Source organism: Apium graveolens, chromosome 6 (assembly GCF_009905375.1).
Source record: "Apium graveolens cultivar Ventura chromosome 6, ASM990537v1, whole genome shotgun sequence".
NCBI classification, from domain to species: domain Eukaryota; kingdom Viridiplantae; phylum Streptophyta; class Magnoliopsida; order Apiales; family Apiaceae; genus Apium; species Apium graveolens.
In genome coordinates this window covers 177,682,461-177,691,726 of record NC_133652.1, presented here as the reverse complement: position 1 = coordinate 177,691,726, position 9,266 = coordinate 177,682,461, and the positions used below count along the sequence as shown (strand labels likewise).

General features: G+C 38.9%; 1 non-coding gene across 1 annotated transcript; it reads right to left on the bottom strand.

Annotated features, from left to right (window-relative positions):
* Positions 1–7,190: 7,190 nt before the first annotated feature.
* On the bottom strand, positions 7,191–7,297 carry LOC141670019 (small nucleolar RNA R71). Its single transcript, XR_012554270.1, has one exon. It is a non-coding gene; the product is annotated as a small nucleolar RNA R71 (small nucleolar RNA).
* Positions 7,298–9,266: the final 1,969 nt, after the last annotated feature.

Here is a 9,266-nt window from a genome sequence, read left to right as displayed (position 1 = left end):
TCGATGGGTTCTTAATTGAATATGCTATGAAGTTAGACTTTCCAACCATAAACAATGAGGTAGAATATGAAGCTCTGATAGCTGGCCTTGGCCTAGCAGGGACACTGAGAGTCAAGAACTTGAAGGTCTGTGGAGACTCAAAGTTGGTCATATCCCAGGTGAAGGGAGAGTTTGAGGCAATGGATGATACGATGGCTAAGTACGTCCACCTAGTAAGGGTTGTGATGACCCAATTTGATGAATCCTATGTTGAGCACATTCCAAGGGAGGAAAATGCTAAGACAGATGCATTATCAAAGTTTGCTTCATCTGAGATAGAGGAAAGTTCAGGAAGTGTATACTTCCGCGTTCTGAAGACACGGAGCATTGATGTTAAGCTTGTAGCTCCTATAGGTCTGGGGACGTTATGAATAGATCCCATTAAGGCCCATATTCAAACTGGTTGGTTGCCAAATGATTCTACTGAAGCCCAAAGATTGGTTGTTCGAGCACTGAGATACTCCTTGATAGATGCAATTTTGTATAAAAGATCTTATGTGGTTCCTTACTTAAGATGTCTCAGGCCCGACGAGGCACGCTTGGATCTTGAGGAAGTACATGAAGGTATCTGTGGGCAACACTTGGGGGCAGAGCACTAGCTCATAAGATAACCCGTTTAGGCTTCTATTGGCCCGAGATGATGGCCGATGCCAAAGAATATATGAAGAAGTATGATCGTTGTCAGAAACATGCACCTGTTGTTCGACAACCCCCCGAGATGTTGACTTCTATCAACTCTCCCATCCCATTTTCCATATGGGGAATGGATATACTTGGACCTTTCCCAATGGCCACGGCACAAAAAAAGTTCCTGATTGTAGCCATTGATTATTTTACTAAGTGGATTGAAGCCAAGCCTTTGGCCAAAATCATAACTAAGCAGGTTGCACAATTCCTGTGGGAAAATATCATGTACTGGTATGGAATTCCCCGCATCCTAGTCACTGACAATGGAACACAGTTTAAGAATGAGGAATTCAAGAAGTATTGTGAGGAGAATGAAATTGAATTACGATTCATGTGGCGCCCCAAAACCCGGGGTCAGGAGTCTTAGAGGCTACGCCATCTAAACTCACACAACTCACACTACAATATATAAATACTCACGATTCACGACCCCACACTTATCACACACACACACTTACAGGTTATTGTAACTAGAGTAATTGTCAACCATCAAGTGATATTTATAACAACCCAAAAGTAATTAATCTTACCAGGGAGGAACATTTAAGTAAGGCTAGTCCGCCGGCCAGATATACGTTTCTTGTTTCTTACCTTACATAAGTCATACTTATAAATAAGTCGAACTATAAACAACTGAAAACTAATCCAACTTATTCTGACTACCTGTTGTACAACACCAAACAATCTACGGAACAACTGGCCATTTCCTACCCGTTTCCTGGCTGTGGTTCTCATGGCAGGCATCTTGATTCACTGTTGTGTTGTGTCAATTTCAGAAAACAAGTGTGAGCTATAATGCCCAGCATAATAAAGTACAGTATGGAAATGACTGTATGATAACATCATATATGATAATTATGTTTTATTCAAAAATAGTTTTCCTTGGTGATACACATCTTCTTATGAAAACAATTCTTTAAGGGATTTTAATATCCTCCGAATACCTTAATAGTAATCCCAGCACCTAGGCTTGGGTTACGGTATTGCATCACAATTCCAATTGGAAGAATTAGGACAGTCGTTGGAGCCACCGTATATGATGATCAGTCGAAATACGATAATAGTAACCTTTTCTACTAGTAGAAGGACGACACCTTCGTATCCCGGTTATCACCTTTGCCGCATTCGGGCTACGTGTCCCATTTTTGGGTATACACGTACTTCACAAGTTCCTGAGTACACTGAGTACCTTCGCCTGCGGTACCTTTGGTAGTCCATCTAGCACACATAGTACCAGAGTCTACCCCTCTCTTGTCCTTTAAAAGAATTCTATCAATCTCGAGAACTCGAACCACATCGAAGTTCCCCAAACGTTTTGCTTGTTGATAGAAACAACTTATCTCTCTAAGATATAAATGTATATATATGTATATACGTACTTCCGAGAATTTCAGAGGAAGTACTAAGGATGTGAGTTGACCGTTGTCAACAGATAATTAATAAGGGGGGAAAGTTTCTCTTTCAAACTATATTCAAAATATTAAATAAGTCGGGATAATATTCACCGACGACCTGAAATTATTCGAATGATATTCTGAAATCAGAAAGTATATTTTAAATCAGGATCTATGATTTTTAAATCAATAATAAACCCTTTAATAAATAGTAAATAATTAAATGATAATCGATAAATAATTAAACCTCGAATGGGTTCACTCTCTAAAAGAATATTAAAAATAATATTCATCAACTAGTTTGTCTCTCCATAATTAATAATCTATAGTGATTAATCGGATCTGAAATAAATAAATGTTGGAGTATACTGTTCCCATAATAAGGAATAAGTATATAGTATTTATTATTCGAACCATAAAATATAGTTGAGGGAATATGATCGTTAGGAAATCGTTTTAATAAAAGTTCGAGGTGTTTTAATGTTTCGTAAGTGGATGATGAGTCCCTTTTAAAACATACTACTATGGACTTATAACTGTCCTATAATATCACCGGAATGATTTCCGGGTTTTATCTTAAATCTCGACCGACTCTCGGTCTTATAAAATTGAGAAATCATTATTCTCACTTGAAATTTTTATGGCAATTATGAAACTCAATATGTTACTCTCTTTAAAAATTTTATGATTTATGAACACTTTTAAGTCTATCCTTTATATTTTCAAAATTCCTGATTCGTAGTAGTTTTTGTCGCGTAAATCACTTTTAGTAAAATGACCATAACTTTTGATCCGTAAATCGGAATCAAGCGATTCAAGCGCCTAAACGATCCTTATAAAACTACAGTTTAAAACTTTGGGAATTTCGGCAGAAACTTAAAGTTACGATTTGTTGGTTTTAACGGAGTTACATTTACGATCGGGGTTTCGTTTATGCCTTAACTCTTAACACCACCACCAACAATCATCATATCATTATCAACACAAAAAATCCTCTCAAGAACATCATGTTCTTGAGGCAACAACAACCAACCTTAAATCTATTTAACTTAATCATCAAGGTTTCACCAATAACACTCATTAATAAAGTTGGGCCAAAGACTTTTACCTTTATTGGAAGCTTGAGATGTGTTCTTGAGGATGGTGGAGGCTTGGAAATGCTTGGTATGATTTTTAGAACCTAAAACCACCATTGAAATCAAGAAACCAAAGAGAGGTTACTATTCATACTATTCACTAGTGAGTTTCTTGAATTTATTCCACCCATCAAACCTTAATAAAAAGAGATGAAAGAATTTTATTATCTTAGTTTAATTTCTAGGAAGTTTGAGAATTAATTGGATGATTTTACAAGAGCTAGAACTTGGAGTTTTGAATTTGAATTCTTCCCCTTTTTTCATTAGGGCTGAATGGAGCATCAAGGGGGATATTTATACTCCTCTTGGTTGCTTAGTTTGGTTGATTGCTAGGTTGCTTCTAGAAAGATGGGGTGATATCTTGCAATTAAAAACTCTCCTCACATTTCTCTGTCCATACAAACTTTTCTAGTCTTCCGGGTAAGTCTAGTCAGTGGACCGGCTATCCTAGCAAAATCTTGCACGAACCTTCTGTAATATCCTGCTAAACCTACAAAACTCCTAACCTCCGTTGGGGTAGTTGGTCTTTCCCAATTGGATACTGCATCTATCTTGGCAGGGTCAACTAAAACTCCTTTGCTACTCACCACATGTCCTAAAAACTGAACTTCTCTCAACCAAAACTCGCATTTCGAGAACTTGGCATACAATTTCTCATTCCTCAAAATTTCTAAGACTATCCTCAAATGTTCTGCGTGTTCTTGCTCTGTCTTTTAGTAGATCAAAATATCATTGATAAAAACTATCACACATATATCCAGGTACTTTTTGAACACTCTGTTCATCAAATCCATAAAGGCCGAGGGTGCATTGGTTAACCCAAACGACATAACTAAGAACTCATAATGTCCATACCTAATACGAAAAACAGTCTTCGGTATATCTTCCGATTTAATTTTCAACTGGTGATATCCTGTTCTTAAATCTATTTTGGAAAAATGTACAGCTCCCTTGAGTTGGTCGAATAGGTCATCAATCCTGGGGAGAGGGTACCTATTCTTAATAGTCAGCTTATTCAGCTCTCGATAGTCTATGCATAATCTCATACTGCCGTCCTTTTTCTTTACGAACAGTACTAGCGCTCCCCATGGCAACACACTAGGCCTTATCATTCCATTATCTAATAACTCTTGCAGTTGAGAAGATAGTTCCTTCATCTCAACTGGGGCTATCCTATGTGGGGCCTTGGATACTGGTGTCGTTCCTAGTGCTAACTCTATAGCGAACTCTATTTCTCGGTCAGGTGGCAATCCTGGTAAGTTTTCTGGAAATACATCCTCGAATTCATTTACTACGGGTATGTCCTGTATATTAGGGACTTCCTTCTTGGTATCTATCACATAAGCCAAATAGGCCTTGTTACCTTTCCTTAACAATCTTTTTGCCTATAGCATGGTTAGAAATTTCTGGTTCTGTCGTTGACCTTTAAACACTACTTCTTTTTCATTCTACACTCTTATCTTTACTTTCTTCCATTCACAATCTATTTGCACTCCGTTACTGGATAACCAATCCATTCCTAAGATTACATCAAATTCTCCTAACGCAAATGGGATTAGGTCAACCTCGAAGATCTTCCCTTCTAATTTCAACTTCCACTTAGGGTGTACTTGATTTACAGGAATTATTTCTTTGTTTTCTATTTCCACTCGGAATATCTCACGTAAGGGTATGTCATTAAGTTTTAACTTTTTAGCAAAATCTTGAGATATAAAAGACTTGGTTGCTCCATAATCAAATAGGACATTTGTATGTTCAGAATTTAACAAAAGGGTACCTGTTATCACGTCAGTGTTTCGGACAGCATCCTGAACAGTCATGTTGAAGGTCCTAGCTGCTGGGGGTCGATTGGATGCAGCTTTTCTCATCCCTGAGGCTGGGGGCTTCAACGTTAGGCAATCCTTTCTCATGTGTCCTACATTTCCACATTGGAAACATGTTACATTGGGTCGGGTACAGTTGTTGGCAAGGTGTCCGATTTGGTCACACCGGTAACATCTCAGAGGGGCTCTTGTCTGGGTACACACTCCAATGTGTCTCTTCTTACAGGTTTGACACTCTGGTATTGGTGCGCGTGGTTGATAAATGGATTTTATATCCACTTGGAACGCTTTATTACAAGCTTAAATTGGTGTTTTGTACTCAAGTTGTTGGTATTTTGATGTGTTTTTGTGTTATTGCATTTCAGGTATCAATTATATAAATAAAAGAGCTTTTAAAGGAAATATGTTAAAACGTGATCAGATTTGGAAGCCAAGGCCAATTTCAAGTTGTAGAGAATCTCAATAGCTTCGCGTGGGCAGTTGAATCGCCTAATTCTGACGAGTAGAACTCAAGTTATGGCCAAAACAAGATTCATCAAAAATTTTTTCAAACAGGAGCTGAGCGCCCGCCCAGGAGAGCTGAGTGACTGCCCAGGAGAGCTGAGCGCCCGCCCAAGGCCCGGTTGGTCGCTGATTTCGCTGAAAATGCCTTTTTTGAGTGGAATTTGACGATTTTAAGGGTCCAGGTCCACTAGGGGCGTATATTTACTTAAAAAAGGGTTTTCATCATCCGGGAAGATTGGGATACCAAGGAGAAGACCTAGAAGCACAAAACAACTCTGAAAAAGAAGATCTTGTTTTCAACTTGTGATTCTTTGAATTAGTTGTAACTTTTGATGCTCGTTTTCGTTCTTGTTGAACCTAGATCTCGTTTATTCGTACTTTAATTATTATTCAGTTTATTAATACCTTATTTTATACCATGCTTTCATTAGAACCCATGGTGACGATGAGTTCAATTATGGGCTAATCGTTGTCATGGGGTTCTAGCAGATTTAATTATAGATTTCAATAATTAATTATTTTGATATCTTGGTGTGTGGTGATTGATTGATATCCTAGTATTGGTTGTGCTTATTCGTCGTATGTGCGTAGCTAACATATAAGATGACGTCTTAATCTCTATTGAAGCGACAATAAATATAGAGGTTTAGAACTTGCCATGCTAGCATAGGTTCATGTATTTGTTATGCATGATTCGTAGGTAACTCTAACCGTTTTACTTGCCCTATGTAATCAAGATGGATAACTTGTGCTTAAACCGTTTTGTTGTCAAATGCTAAGGTTAAGAACAAAAAGGCTATTGAATGAAGTATTTAATAAAGTTAGAATCCCATGTTCGTCATATATAGTAATTCAACCTCAATTCTCTTAGTTAATGTTATTTAGTATAATCTCTTAGTTTAATAAAATCCCAATTTGTTATTTGTCTTAGCATTGAGCGATAACCATACATTGTTGCATAGGTGTATAAATTGAACTTAACCTAAACCAGTCTCTGTGGAAACGAATTTGATTTATATCTTATACTACTTGTGAACGCGTATACTTGCGTGAATATTAGCGCGTGTTTTTGCCCTGACAAGTTTTTGGCACCGCTGCCGGAGACTCGGTGTTAATTTTTAGTTTATGTGCTTGTCATCAGTGGTCGTTAAAGTTTACTGACTCGGATTCTTTTACTTTCACGATTTATTTGTTTGTGTTTCTGGAACTCATTATAATGGGAGATCCAGCAGCACGAATGAAAGCCTTGATGGATTTTTCTCAACCCAAGATCAATGACATTCAATCTAGCATTATCTAGGCCAACTATCACAGTTAATACCTTTGAGATCAAGCCTAGCATAATTCAATGGGTACAAACTTCAATCCATTTTTGGGGTTCTCCAACGGAAGATTCCAATACACACATTAGGGATTTCATAGAGATCTGCGACACCTTCAGGTTCAATGGTGTTTCTGAAGATGCTATGAAGCTGAGACTTTTCCCATTCTCTTTGAGGGACAAGGCTAAGAGATGGTTACACTCTCTACCAGCTGGTTCGATTACTACTTGGGAGAATCTTGCTCAGAAGTTTCTTACTAAATTCTTCCCTATGGCGAAGACAGCTGTAATCAGGAATGCTCTTACTCAATTTGCGCAGCAATCAGGAGAATCTTTATATGAAGCTTGGGAGCGCTACAAGGAGATGCTTAGGAAGTGTCCTCATCATGAAATGCCTGATTGGATGATCATCAATTGTTTTTACAATGAGTTGGGAGCACAGTCCAGACCCATGCTCGATGCAGCAGCAGGTGGAACATTATGGGCAAAGAGCTATGAGGAAGCTTATGATCTAATTGAACTGATGGCTGCTAATGAATATCAGTATCCAGCCCAGAGATTGCCATAGAGCAAGGTAGCAGGAGTTCTTGAGGTGGATACAACTACGGCTATCACTGCTCAACTAAAGGCATTGTCTATAAAGATCCATTCTCTGGCTAACTATGGTGTTAAGCAGATAATTAGTATTTGTGAGCTGTGTGCAGGTCCGTATGTGACAGAGCAATGCGCTATATTTAGTGAATCAGCTCAGTTTGTGAGCAACTTTCAGAGATCGCAGCAACCAGTTCCAGACACTTATCATCCTGACAACTGGAATCATCCTAACTTCAACTGGAGCAACAATCAGAATGCGATGCAACAGCCATTCCAGCAGTTTAGAAATAAGCTATTCAACCCTCCTGGTTTTCATCAACAAATTGCACCAAAATAACAACTCCAAATTCAACAACAAAATCATGATGCAAGTCTATCTTCGAATGAAAAATCTGAATTGGAGGAGTTGCGGCTTATGTGCAAAAACCAGGCTCTTATATGCCAAAGCCAGGCTATTTCTATCAAGACTCTGGAGAACCAAATAGGGCAAATTGCTAATGCCTTATTGAATCGGCCACCAGGAATGCTTCCTAGTGATACAGAAGCCAATCCAGGAAAGAGGGAAGTTGAAGAACAGGTGAACGGCATCACCTTAAGGTCTGGAAAGGTTGCAAGCCCCCAAATTCAGCAAAACAAAGAGCCTGAAAAGTCTCAAGTTCCAGAATCTGAAGTTTTGGCTAAAGAAGACGTGCAGAAGGAAGTAGAGGTGGAACCAAGGAAGACTACTATAGAACACACTCCTCCTGAGGGTAATATAGGGGAGAAACGGATCTATCCTCCACCTCCTTTTCCTAAGAGGCTGCAGAAGAAAAAGCCGGATAAGCAGTTTGAGAAGGTTTTGGAGGTGTTCAAGAAACTTCATATCAACATACCTTTCGCTGAAGCTCTTGAACAGATGCCTAGCTATGTGAGGTTTATGAAAGGTATTCTCTCTTGGAAAGTGAAGCTCGATGACTTAGAGACTGTTGCTCTAACGGAGGAATGCAGTGTTGTGTTGCAACAGAAGTTGCCTCCGAAGCTTAAAGATCCTGGAAGCTTCACTATTCCTTGCACCATCGGAAACTTATCGTTTGACAAGTGTTTATGTGATTTAGGAGCTAGCATCAATCTGATGCCCTTATCTATCTTCAAGAAGCTTGGTCTGCCTGATCTGAAACCAACATACATGTCATTGCAACTAGCTGACCGTTCCATCGCTTATCCACGAGGTATAGTGGATGATGTCTTGGTCAAGGTGGATAAACTCATCTTTCCTGCTGACTTTGTAATTCTTAATTTCGAGGAAGATAAGAAGATTCCCATCATCTTGGGAAGACCATTCTTGGATACAGGCCGAACTATGATCGATATGCAAAAAGGAGAGCTTTCGATGAAGGTTTACAATCAAAAGGTCACTTTTAATGTGTTCAAGGAAATAAAGTTACCCACAGCTAAATAGGAGTGCTTTAAAGTAGAGAAAATGCAGGTTTTGAATGCACCCCCATGGAAGAGGAAGTTGGATTTGCCATTCGATTCTCTTGGGTTAGTGGAGCAAAAAATTCCTCAGGAGCGTCTCGAGCCGTCTATTGAAGATGTTTCCACACTTGAGCTTCACCCACTATCAGATCAGTTGAGTTATGCATTCTTAGGTGCACCACATGATAAGGGCTTGGGATATATCTTTGATGATGTAGAGGGTATCTGGAAGGATCTTCCAGTGCCTACAGAGGGTTCTTCTCATGCACCACAGGTAGTTGATAGGATTGGTGTTGGTGATGAGCAGTACAGG